The sequence below is a fragment of the Globicephala melas genome, chromosome 18 (assembly GCF_963455315.2).
Source record: "Globicephala melas chromosome 18, mGloMel1.2, whole genome shotgun sequence".
Classification (NCBI taxonomy): Eukaryota; Metazoa; Chordata; class Mammalia; order Artiodactyla; family Delphinidae; genus Globicephala; species Globicephala melas.
The window spans coordinates 12,966,367-12,979,318 of record NC_083331.1 but is presented as its reverse complement, the minus strand read 5'-3'; positions in this window follow the sequence as shown (position 1 = coordinate 12,979,318).

Here is a 12,952-nt window from a genome sequence, read left to right as displayed (position 1 = left end):
GCAGGTTAACACCCTGCTTTTCAGTATTCCAGAAATGATGGTTTCTAACAATCCTCGGATGTCACTGACAGAGGTATTTATGAGTTTAAACAAAATATAGATATTGCTTGTACTGGATATCCTAGAATTGGATATTATTCTAAATATGTAGTGATATTAGGTAGCGTTAATGAAGGGGAACAGCAGGGAAAGAATAAGAAAACATAAAACCACAGCAGAATTGCAAAGTAAAGGGATGATGTGTCTTTAAGTTTTTTAAGTGAATAATTTGAGGCTGCTTCTGATTTCTATTCATACTTCTATCAACAGAAATTCCTAAACACCAGAGAGAGATTTGACATCATGCTTCGGTTTGTGTAAATAATATATCTTGTGTTCATGCCCTTTTGACCTTCTTGTTGCTCACCTTTATTTATTTACTTATTTATTGCCAGGGTTGGGTGGAAAAGGATTTAGAAATTTCAGTGTAACTTTAGTAGAATTAGGTTCAGTTCATAGCACTTCACTTAACCATAGATATGTTTTGGAAAACCAATTTACAAGAAAGAATGCTACAAAGATGCACTCCACTGTTTGTGATGAATGTATTCCTGAAAATATCTGTGTAAATAAGTCTATATTAACTTCAGCAGGGAACTAGCTCTGTAAAAAAAAGAAATAATGGTGGTGAATTATTTTGTAAAATGATGAATTATTTTTCAAAGTGATAATCCTCCTCAAAATGTAACTGTTTCATAAGTTGGATATTTGTATATCAAAATTTCTTAAATTAGATATTTTATTTACAGGCTGGCAATTAAAATACTGTGAAAGCATACTCACTTTCTTGCCTTGACCTGGACAGCAACTTGACATACTTCAGTCATCAGCACACAAACCCAAACAATGAAATTTCTTGGGTAACTGTTGGAGTATAAAGAAAAATATGATGAAGAGTTAAGGATAGTAAACTTATCATATTATTCTCAAAGAAGCAGTCAATTTTTCAGCCAATGTGGAAGGAATATAGATAACCAGTGGCATAAAAATTCACTCTTCTACTGTTCAATAACCCTTCATAATTCTGTGATTTGATTGAGTGAATGATTGTCCAGCCCCATGACTATCTGTTGAAGACCAGACATCAAGCACTGAAATCTGTTCATTCTCATTTATTTTGCACATTGTGTTTGCAGCAGAACTTCTACAGTTTAGACATCTGTCAGTTTCAACAGTTTAGGTAGTAACCCAAAAAATCAGCCTAGCGAAAACCATCCATGTGTCTCTATAAGTATGACACATGGATGGTTTTACAATGACTCAAATTTTTTAAAAGCCAAGTTTATGACTATATTTCCCCATTTTGAAAATTATTTCTTCAGTTTAGCCTTATTGTATTTTTTTCTTGTCCTATAGTCTCCAAAATTCAGACTGTCCAGTAACTGTAGAATTTAGAAATTTAAAATAGGTGGTAGTCTCCATAAATTCAACTTCAAAAATTTTATTCTAATTATTTCATAATATATTACAAGGCATTTTGTTTATATAGTGTTATCACGTGACTTTTTTAAAATTTGAAAACCGTATTAAATATTAGTTCTCCATATATAACTGGAGAAACTAAGGCTCAGGGCATTTATGGCAGTTTTCAAATTTACCCAGCTACTCAGTGGTTGAGTGGGAGCTTAAAGAAAAAACTCTTCATCTAGATATTCTGATAAGATACCAGGTCATAAAAGTCTTGGCTAATGAATTTTTATTTTTGTGGAATTATTTCTTGTTTGCCCTCTCCTTCAGTAGAAAAGATTTATAGTCGTTCAAATTTTCAATGGCTAAAATTTTGAGTTAATATCATATTACCATTTTTCCCCTAGAAAATTGTGTTCACAGATTTTTTTTTTTAAAGCTGGTTTCTTACTGTTTTCTAAAAATACACTGTTCAGTACTTTCACTTCAAGTTGTAGATTTTGTGACAATTCTATGTGCACACTGGTAATAATAAAATGTATTGACTAATATTAAACCTTCTTAACTGAAACATGATAGAGCTGGAAAATATGAAGCAGAACCAAGCTTGAGACCATGGGACCAGGGCTAGATATGGCCATGCCGTCACCGAGCTGACAAACAGTGTGGCTGTCACTTCATTGCCAGAGAAATTCACCAGTAGCAAAACCATCAGTTTCCATTAGAGCTGCCCTGTCCAACATCATAGCTACTACCTGCATATGGTTACTAAGCACTTGAAATGTGGTTGTAAGTGTAAAGCACACACCAGATTTCAAAGACTTAGTATGAAAACAATGTAAAATATTAATATTTATATTGGTTACATGTTGCAATGAGAATATTTTAGATGCATTGGGTTAAAATATACTAATGAAATTAGTTCCACATTTCTTTTAACTTTTTAATGGAGCTACCACAAGATTTAAAAATACCTTTGTGGCTTGCATTTGTAATTTGCAGTACATTTCTCTTGGACAGTGGTGCTATTTGTTTCACTCAATTCATGTATTTCCTTCATTTGGATTTCATGGGTAAAGCTTATATATTCAACTGCTCAGAAAACGTTGATGTGGCTGAACTAAAATTTGTCGTCTCTCATTGATTCCCAATTTCCTTACGTAATCACCACTAATACGTTTCTGTTTTTCACATGTTTTTCCTTGCCTTTGCAAATATATTAATATATGAATACATATAAGTTATGTTTTCTTGTTGTTTTTATCAAGAATGGGATTATACTATATGTATAGCTTAGCGACTTGTTTTTCATCAAGCAGAGTATCATGGAAGCCTTTTGTAGAGCCATTTAATATAGCAGAGACATTTTAATTCATTCAAAGAAAGTCCTTCACTAGCTATTTTACCTTTCGAAACACATTCATAGGCTATTCTAAAAGCTCTTTGGAAGAGCTACTTATTGGGTCAAACGCGAGATTCTGAGGAGTACTTGAGAAATGACGACGATGAGGTATTTTGAAAGGCAAATATGCTCACTCTTCTCTCTGTTCAGTTCTCTCTGTTGCAGAGCTCTCTATTGCCCTTGTGTTTAAGTGCAGAGTCCACAGCAGGACTGCATAAAGTGGCCCCACTTGATGGTACCAGCATCATTTTTCAGCATCATTCTTTCGTACACGTTAAACTTCAGCCATGCTGGACTTCTTTTCGCTATTTAAGACAATATTTCTCTTTCCCCAACATTTGCAAATACTGTTCTTCCAGGCTTGGATCATAATTGGACTAAAAATTTATAACTTTAAAGAATTTTCTTTAATATAGGATTTTAATTAATTCTAATCTATTGTTTTTATGGTTGCCTTTAGGTCTAATTGTTTTACCAAATGTCTTTTTCCTTAAAGATTATCTTTTCCTGAGCCTGAAGATAATGATCTAGGCTTCCCCACTCTGGGAGTAAGAGTTTATCTGCATTGACTTCCTTTCAGACGTCAACTACTTAAGAGAGGTTTAATTTACTCTCAGGAAATAACTCACCGCCTTGCTTCAGCATTCACAATGCAAAATGCCCTGTGGCCTGGAAGAAGGCAGGAAGCTGGCGTGTTTTCATAGCTGCTGTGGAGCGACCACAAATTGGGTAGTTCACTCATTCAGATTTCATCTGCTGATATTTGAAATTTCTGGATGAAAATGTCCCATCAATCTCTAAAATACTGAACAATGCTAAATCATCTTTCTAAAGTTCTAAAGTTCTACCAAATAAATAGGGAAGTGGAAATGTAGGGAAAAATAGACACCATAAAATATTCAGTGAATGCTTATTTCTTCTGTTTTAGTTTTAATTAAACTTAAATTTTTTTCAGATCTTTATAGATTCATATGAAGTTGTAAGAAATAATACAGAGAAATTTCACGTACAATTTACCCATTTTCCCCTCAACAGAAACATCTTTCAAATCTATAGTACAATATTGCTTAATATTGATGTAGGTATAATCTACCAATCTTATTCATATTTCTGCAGTTTTACTTGTACTTATGTAGCTGGGCTTGTGTGTGTATTTAGTTCTGTACAATTTTATCACATATATGGGTTTGTGTATCCACAGCCATAAGCAAGATACAGAACATTTCCATGGCTACAAGGATACCTGGTATTGCTTTTTGTTTAACCACATCCATTTCTTAACCACCACCCCCCCCGCCTCAATTCCAAACCCCTGACAATCTAACTTGTTCTCCATTTTTATAATTGTGTCATTTCAAGATTTTTATACATGTGGAATCATATGGTATGCAACCTTTGGGGATTAGTGGTTTTCACTCAACATAATTCTCTGAATATTCATCCAAGGTGTTACACTATTAGTAGTTTGTTCCTTTTTCACTGCTAAGTCTTATTCCATGGTGTTGCTGTACCACGATTTGTTTAGCATTTCACCCATTGAAGGACATCTGGGCTGTTTCCAGTTTTTGTCTATTACAAATAAAGCTGCAATGAACATTCATGAACAGGCTTTGGCATGACCAGAACGGTAATTGCTGGGTAGTTTGGTAGTTGCATACTTCGTTTTATAAGAAACAGCCACAGTATCCTAGCATGGCTGCACCATTTTGCGCACTCACCAGCAATGTATGAGTGAGTCAGCTTCTCTGCATTTTTGCTAGCATTTGGTGCTGTCACCAATTTTTATTTTATGTGTTCTGATAGTTGTGCAATGATATCTCATTGTGGTTTTAATTTTCATTCCCCTGATGGCAATGTGTTGAACAACTTTTCTTGTGCTTATTTGTCATCTGTATGTCATCATAGTGAAATATGTCTTTTGTAGATTTTCTAATTAAATTATTTATGTGCTTTTTTGTAATGCTGAGTTTTTTGAGAGTTCTTTTTATATTCTAGATGCCATTCTTTTGTCACATATGTGTTCTGCAAATATTTTCTCCCAATCTGTAACTCATCTTTTTATCTTCTTAATGGGGTTTTTTGCAGAGCAAAATTTTAAAATGTTGATTAAGTCCAAATGTTCAGCCTTATGTTTTACAGCAATTCTAAGAAGCCTTTGTCCAGGCCTAGATCATGAAGATCTTCTCCAGTTCTTTTTTTCTAAAATCTTTATAATGTTACATTTTATATTATGCTTTATATCTAACAATATTATTTTTTCTATTTTTTCCAAGTACTTTATGCAGATTTATGGGAAAAAAGTCATCTTGAGGAGTGAGATCACATACATAGAGAGGTAATGAAGAAAAGGATTGTGGACAGGTAAACATGCAGGTAGTAGTGAAACTGGGGTGACAAAAAGAAAGTTTAGTAAATCATTTTTATGACATAACAACTGACTTAGTTACTCAGAAATTATAGCCAGACTTTTCTGAAGTTTGAAAAAAACCCTCAAACTATTTCAATTCCATTGCATTTCTCCCAACTTCCTGAATCAGATGGAAAAGCAATATAGAATGAGAAAAACTGCTGTGATGAGATTGAAAACCAGAAACACAAAAAATTTTCAAATGCACCCATTCATGAAATCCAATTGCTGTTTGAAAAAGCCTGGGATTACTGAAATATGATCTAACCCTCTATTTTCTGAAGAACAATCACTAAATTTGAAGCTAGTACGTGTGCACCATTAAAATAACCAACCATTTGTTTTAAATGCTTCTTTTTGGCTTTAACAGTGAACACCAACAACAAATGAATAATTTGGATATAAAAAATGTAATGTAATTCATTAATGTAAACTTAGTAAAACTAGAATAATGAAATTAAAACTACATGAGAATACATATGACACATTAAACAAAGAAATTTAGTGCACACAAAAAAATAATGATTAGCTGATAAACAGTGTGGCATAAAATTCCCATGTTAATTTAAAATCATTTCTCAGGCTTGCATTAGAAAGAAAAATTATCACTAATAACTAAAATAAAAAATAGGGGCTAGAATTTTAGCTGAATCATAATACCCCAATATTTTGATTCTCTAAGGGAAATATGGCAAGTAACTGAATTGCTTAAGCAATGGAAACAGTTGGAATTCTTTTCCAATAAAATTCAAAGTTGCCACTTTACAAAGCACAAATTTGGAAATTGTAACTCAATTCATAAGGTAATGTAGATCTTTAATTTTGCTTTTACTTTCTATCATTTCCTATTGCCCCCACACAGTTAAGAGATTCAGCCTGGTGGCAGACAACCGAGATAAAAAGATGAAGTATACTTTCTAGAGGAGCTCACAAAGTCAAGTCTGGAAAATCTCACTTATGTTTCACAGTGTAAGACATTAGAAACAGTATTGTTCTCCAGACAGCTGGTGCTTAGCAGTCAGGGTTTATAGACTGGATTTCTTTCTCTTCATCGTCCAGCAAGCCATGTGAAAAGACACTATTTTGTTAAATGAGGTATGTATTTTAGTTTTCTTTGTGGTAGAAACGTAATAGGAAATACAGAAAAGATGCAGTTTTTAATTTCATGCCTAGGAAAAATTATTTAATTGGTGATAAGCTGATCAAATAGCATCTTCGTATTTTTACCCAGTCACCGAGTAAACTGCCTTTTGCAAAAATTATTCCTTCACTCACAAACATTGATTAAGCACACGTTTTGTGACAGGCATTGCAATACATGCTGAGAATAAAAAAATAAACCAAAGAGTCACTGAACTAAAAACACGTTAATCTTCTGGAAATAACAATTCAGTCTGATGAGCATGATGATGCCCCTGGGGAGCATCTGGGGGAGCACCCAACCCAGCATGGGAAAAGAGAACAAGAGTTGTCTACGTCAGTTCCTAAAGATGAGTAATAGTTATGAAGAAGTTCGTTTTTATCCTGGGTGCAATTGAAAGTCATTAAAGAATTTCACGTAGGAGTTTGTCATGACAAAATTCTCTTGAGGTAGAGATGGAAAGAGATATGGAAATCATCACATTTGCACTACAGAATTAAAGAGAAGTGAGTCCTTTCAATTCTGAAAAAGAGGTTTTTTTTTTTTTTTTTAGAATTTCGCTTAATGGTTTTAATAGCCTAACCTCCAATCTGCAGGAGATAAATGGGTCATTTTTCCTCAAGTTTTCTAAAGCCAAACAAGTCAATGAAATTCTAATTAGTTTTATATTTTATCTTTCAAAAAGCTTTATATTCAATCATAATAAATTTTCAGGTTACTCAATCATCTGAAGAGTAATTATCTCTTTTAATAGTTTTATTGAGATATAATCCATGTACCATATAATTCATTCATTTAAAGTGTAAAATTCAATGGTTTTTAGTATATTCACAGATATGTGCAATCTTCACCACAGTCAATTTTAGAAAATCTTCATCACCTCAAAAAGAAACTCTGTACCCTTTATCTATCACAGACCTATCTTCCCACCCCACTCCTCTCCAACCCTAAACTACCACTAATTTCCTTTCTGTCACTATAGATTTTCTAGTCTGGAATTTCATATGAATTTGATCACATATTCGATGCTTTGTGACTGACTTCTTTCAGTTGGTATAATGTTTCCAAGGCTCATCCATGTTGTAAAATGCATCAGTACTTCATTTCTTTGTATGGCTAACATTCCATTCTCTATATATACATTTTGTTTTTATCCATTTGTTTGCTGATGAGCATTGAGTTGTTTCCACCTTTTGGCTATTATAAATAATGCTGCTACAAACTTTTGAATTTCAGGTTTGTGTAGACATATGTTTTCATTTCTTTTAAGTAGGTATCTAGGAGTGGGATTCCTAGGCCATATGGTAACTTTACATGTAATTGTTTGATGAACTGCCAAGACGGTTTTCAACAATGGCTGCACCATTCATATTCCCACCAACAGTGTATGAGAATTCTGATTTCTTCACTTCCTCATCAAGTCTTTCTCTAAAGTTTTTTATTCTAGCCATCCTGGTGGGTGTGAAGTGGTATCTTATGTGGTTTTGATTTGCATTTCCCTGATAACTTATGGTGTTGAGCATCTCTTCATGTGCTTCTTGGCCATTTATATAACTTCTTGGAGAAATATCAATTCAGATTCTTTGCCCATTCTTAATTGGGTTATTTGTCTTTTATTATTGCATATTAAGAGTTCTTAATATATTGTACCTACAAATCCCTTACCATATGTATGACTTGCAAATATTTTCAACCTCTCTATGCGTTATATTTTCACTTTACTGATGGCATCTTGTAAAGCACAAAAAATTTTAATTTTGATGAAGTCCAATTTATCTATTTTTCTTTTGTGGCTTATGCTTTTGGTGTCATATCTAAGAATCTAGTGAAAATGCCATGAATACTTAGCCAAATGTTTTCTTGTAAAATTTTTACAGTTTTAGCTCTCATGTTTAGGTCACTGATCCACCTGGGGTTAATTTTTAAATATGCAGTGAGATAAGGGTCCAACTTTATTCTGGTTAGTAAGATGTTAACCAGTTACCTCTGTACCTCTGAATAGTTTGTTGAAGATACTATTCTTTCCTCATCAAAATGTCATGGCACTCTTGTCAAAAATCAGTTGACCACACATGTATGTGTGGACTTATTTCTTGACTCTCAACTCTATTTCATTGAGATATATGTTTATCCTTGTACTGTTACCACACCATTTTGATTATTGTTATGTTATAGTAGTTTTGAAATCTCTTACTTGATTCTTCTTTTTTTAAATTGATTTATTAATTTATTTATTCATGTAAGAACACTTAACATGGTATCTACCCTCTTTTATTAACCATTTTTGGAGTATAATTGCTTTACAATGTGTATGTTAGTTTCTGCTTTATAACAAAGTGAATCAGTTATACATATACATATGTCCCCATATCTCTTCACTGTTGCATCTCCTTCCCTCCCACCCTCCCTATCCCACCCCTCTAGGTGGACACAAAGCACCGAGGTGATCTCCCTGTGCTATGTGGCTGCTTCCCACTAGCTATCTATTTTACGTTTGGTAATGTATATATGCCCATGCCACTCTCTCACTTTGTCCCAGCTTACCTTTCCCCTGCCCCGTATCCTCAAGTTCATTCTCTAGTAGGTCTGCATCTTTATTCCTGTCTTGCCCCTAGGTTCTTCATGACCTTTTTTTTTCTTTCGTTTTTAGATTCCATACATATGTGTTAGCATACGGTATTTGTTTTTCTCTTTCTGATTTACTTCACTCTGTATGACAGACTCTAGGCTCATCCACCTCACTACAAATAACTCAATTTCGTTTCCTTTTATGGCTGAGTAATATTCCATTGTCTGTATGTGCCACATCTTCTTCATCCATTCATCTGTCAGTGGACACTTAGGTTGCTTCCATGACAATGTTACGAAACTAGATATCAATTACAGGAAAAAAAACTGTAAATAATACAAACACATGGAGGCTAAACAATACACTACCAAATAACCAAGAGATCACTGAAGAAATCAAAGAGGAAATCAAAAATTACCTAGAAACAAATGACAATGAACACACGACCACCCAAAACCTGTGGGATGCAGCAAAAGAAGTTCTAAGAGGGAAGTTTATAGCAATACAATCCTACCTCAAGAAACAAGAAACATCTCAAAAAAACAACCTAACCTTGCAACTAAAGCAATTAGAGAAAGAAGAAAAAAAAAAGTCCAAAGTTAACAGAAGGAAAGAAATCATAAAGACCAGATCAGAAATAAATGAAAAAGAAATGAAGGCAATGATAGCAAAGATCAATAAATCTAAAAGCTGTTTCTTTAAGAAGATAAACAAAATTGATAAACCATTAGCCAGACTCACCAAGAAAAGAAGAGAGAAGACTCAAATCAACAGAATAAGAAATGAAAAAGGAGAAGTAACAACTGACACTGCAGAAATAAAGGATCATGAGAGATTACTAAAAGCAACTGTATGCCAATAAAATGGAAAACCTGGAAGAAATGGACAAATTCTAGAAAAACACAACCTTCCAAGACTGAACCAGGAAGAAATAGAAAATATAATCAGACCAATCACAAGCACTGAAATTGAAACTGTGATTAAAAATCTTCCAACAAACAAAAGACCAGGGCCAGATGGCTTCACAGGCGAATTCTATCAAACATTTAGAGAAGAGCTAACACCTATCCTTCTCAAACTCTTCCAAAATATAGCATAGGGAGGAATACTCCCAAACTCATTCTACAAGGCCATGATCACCCTGTTACCAAAACCAGAAAAAGATGTCAAAAAAAAAAAAATGAAAACTACAGGCCAATATCACTGATGAACATAGATGCAAAAATCCTCAACAAAATACTAGCAAACAGAATCCAGCAGCACATTAAAGGATCATATACCATGATCAAGTGGGGTTTATCCCAGGAATGCAAGGATTCTCAATATACTCAATCAATCAATCAATGTGATACACCATATTAACAAATTGTAGGAGAAAAACCATATGGTCATCTCAATAGATGCAGAAAAAGCTTTTGACAAAATTCAACACCTATTTATGATAAAAACTCTCCAGAAAGTAGGCATAGAGGGAAGTTTCCTCAACATAATAAAGGCCATATATGACAAACCCACAGCCAACATCGTTCTAAATGGTGAATAATTGAAACCATTTCCATTAAGATCAGAACAAGACAAGGCTGCCCACTCTCACCACTATTATTCAACATAGTTCTGGAAGTTTTAGCCACAGCAATCAGAGATGAAAAAGAAATAAAAGGAATCCAAATCGGAAAAGAAGTGAAACTGTGACTGTTTGCAGATGACATGATACTATAGATTGAGAATCCTAAAGATGCTCACAGAAAACTACTAGAGCTAATCAATGAATTTGGTAAAGTAGCAGGATACAAAATTAATGCACAGAAATCTCTTGCATTCCTATACACTAACAATGAAAAACCTGAAAGAGGAATTAAGGAAACACCCTATTTACCACTGCAACAAAAAGAATAAACTACCTAGGAATAAACCTACCTAAGCAGACAAAAGACCTGTATGCAGAAAACTATAAGACACTGATGAAAGAAATTAAAGATGACACCAAGAGATGGAAAGATATACCATGTTCTTGGATTGGAAGAATCAACATTGTGAAAATGACCATACTACCCAAAGCAATCTACAGATTCAATGCAATCCCTATCAAACTACCACTGGCATTTTTCACATAACTAGAACAAAAAATTTCACAATTTGTATGGAAACACAAAAGACTCTGAATAGCCAAAGCAATCTTGAGAAAGAGAAACAGAGCTGGAGGAATCAGGCTCCTGGACTTCAGACTATACTACAAAGCTACAGTAATCAAGACAGCATGGTACTGGCACAAAAACAGAAATATAGATCAATGGAAAAGGATAGAAAACCCAGAGGTAAACCCACACACATATGGTCACCTTATCTTTGATAAAGGAGGCAAGAGTATACAATAGAGAAAAGACAGCCTCTTCAATAAGTGGTGCTGGGAAAACTGCACAGCTACATGTAAAACAATAAATTAGTACACTTCCTAACACCATAGACAAAAATAAACTCAAAATGGATTAAAGACCTAAGTGTAAGGCCAGACACTATAAAACGCTTAGAGGAAAACGTAGGCAGAACACTCTATGACATCAATCACACCAAGATCCTTTTCGACCCACCTCCAGAGAAAGGGAAATAAAATCAAAAATAAACAAATGGGACCTAATGAAACTTAAAAGCTTTTGCACAGCAAAGGAAACCATAAACAAGACGAACAGACAACCCTCAGAATGAGAGAAAATATTTGCCAGTGAAGCAACTGACAAAGGATTAATCTACAAAATATACAAGCAGCTCAATATCAGAAAAACAAACAACCCAATCCAAAAATGGGCAGAAGACCTAAATAGACATTTCTCCAAGGAAGAAATACAGATTATCAAAACAATCACATGAAAGGATGCTCAACATCACTAATCTTAGAGAAATGCAAATCAAACTACAATGAGATGTCACCTCACACCAGTCAGAATGGCCATCATCAAAAAAATCTACAAACAATAAATGCTGGAGAGGGTGTGGAGAAAAGGGAACCCTCTTGCACTGTTGGTGGGAATGTAAATTGATACAGCTACTGTGGAGAACAGTGTGGATGTTCCTTAAAAAACTAAAAATAGAACTACCATACAACCTAGCAATCCCACTACTGGGCATATACCCTGAGAAAACCATATTTCAAAGAGTCATGTACCACAATGTTCATTGCAGCCCTATTTACAATAGACAGGTTATGGAAGCAACCTAAGTGTCCATCGACAGATGAATGGATAAAGAAGATGTGGCACATATATACAATGGAAAATTACTCAGCCATAAAAGGAAACAAAATTGAGTTATTTGTAGTGAGGTGGATGGACCTAGAGTCTGTCATACAGAGTGAAGTAAGTCAGAAAGAGAAAAACAAATGCTGTATGCTAACACAAATATATGGAATCAAAAAAAAAAATAGTTTCTGAAAAACCTAGAGGCAGGACAGGAATAAAGTCGCAGACGTAGAGAATGGAGTTGAGGACACAGGGAGGGGGAAGGGTAACCTGGGACGAAGTGAGAGAGTGGCATAGACATATATACATTACCAAATGTAAAATAGATAGCTAGTGGGAAGCAGCCACATAGCACAGGGAGATCACCTTGGTGCTTTGTGACCAACTAGAGGGGTAGGATAGGGAGGGGATATGGGGGTATAGGTACATGTATAGCTGATTCCTTTGTTATACAGCAGAAACTAACACAACAATGTAAAGCAATTATACTCCAATAAACATGTTAAAAAAATAAAAGAACAAAGAAAATAGGGCAGCTCCGGTGTGTTGCACGATTTCCTCAAATAATTGATTTTCCAAGTTCCTGGTGGATTTGGGAAGAGAGTGGAAACATTACTCACATTACTATACCTTCTGGGAAAAATCAGCCTTATCTTTGATTAATTGTGTTTCTGAGAGAAGCTTAGCCCAGGTGCACAGGCATGTAATAGGTTTTATTAGAGATTAAGAGTCTATATGTAAAATTGAATTACTT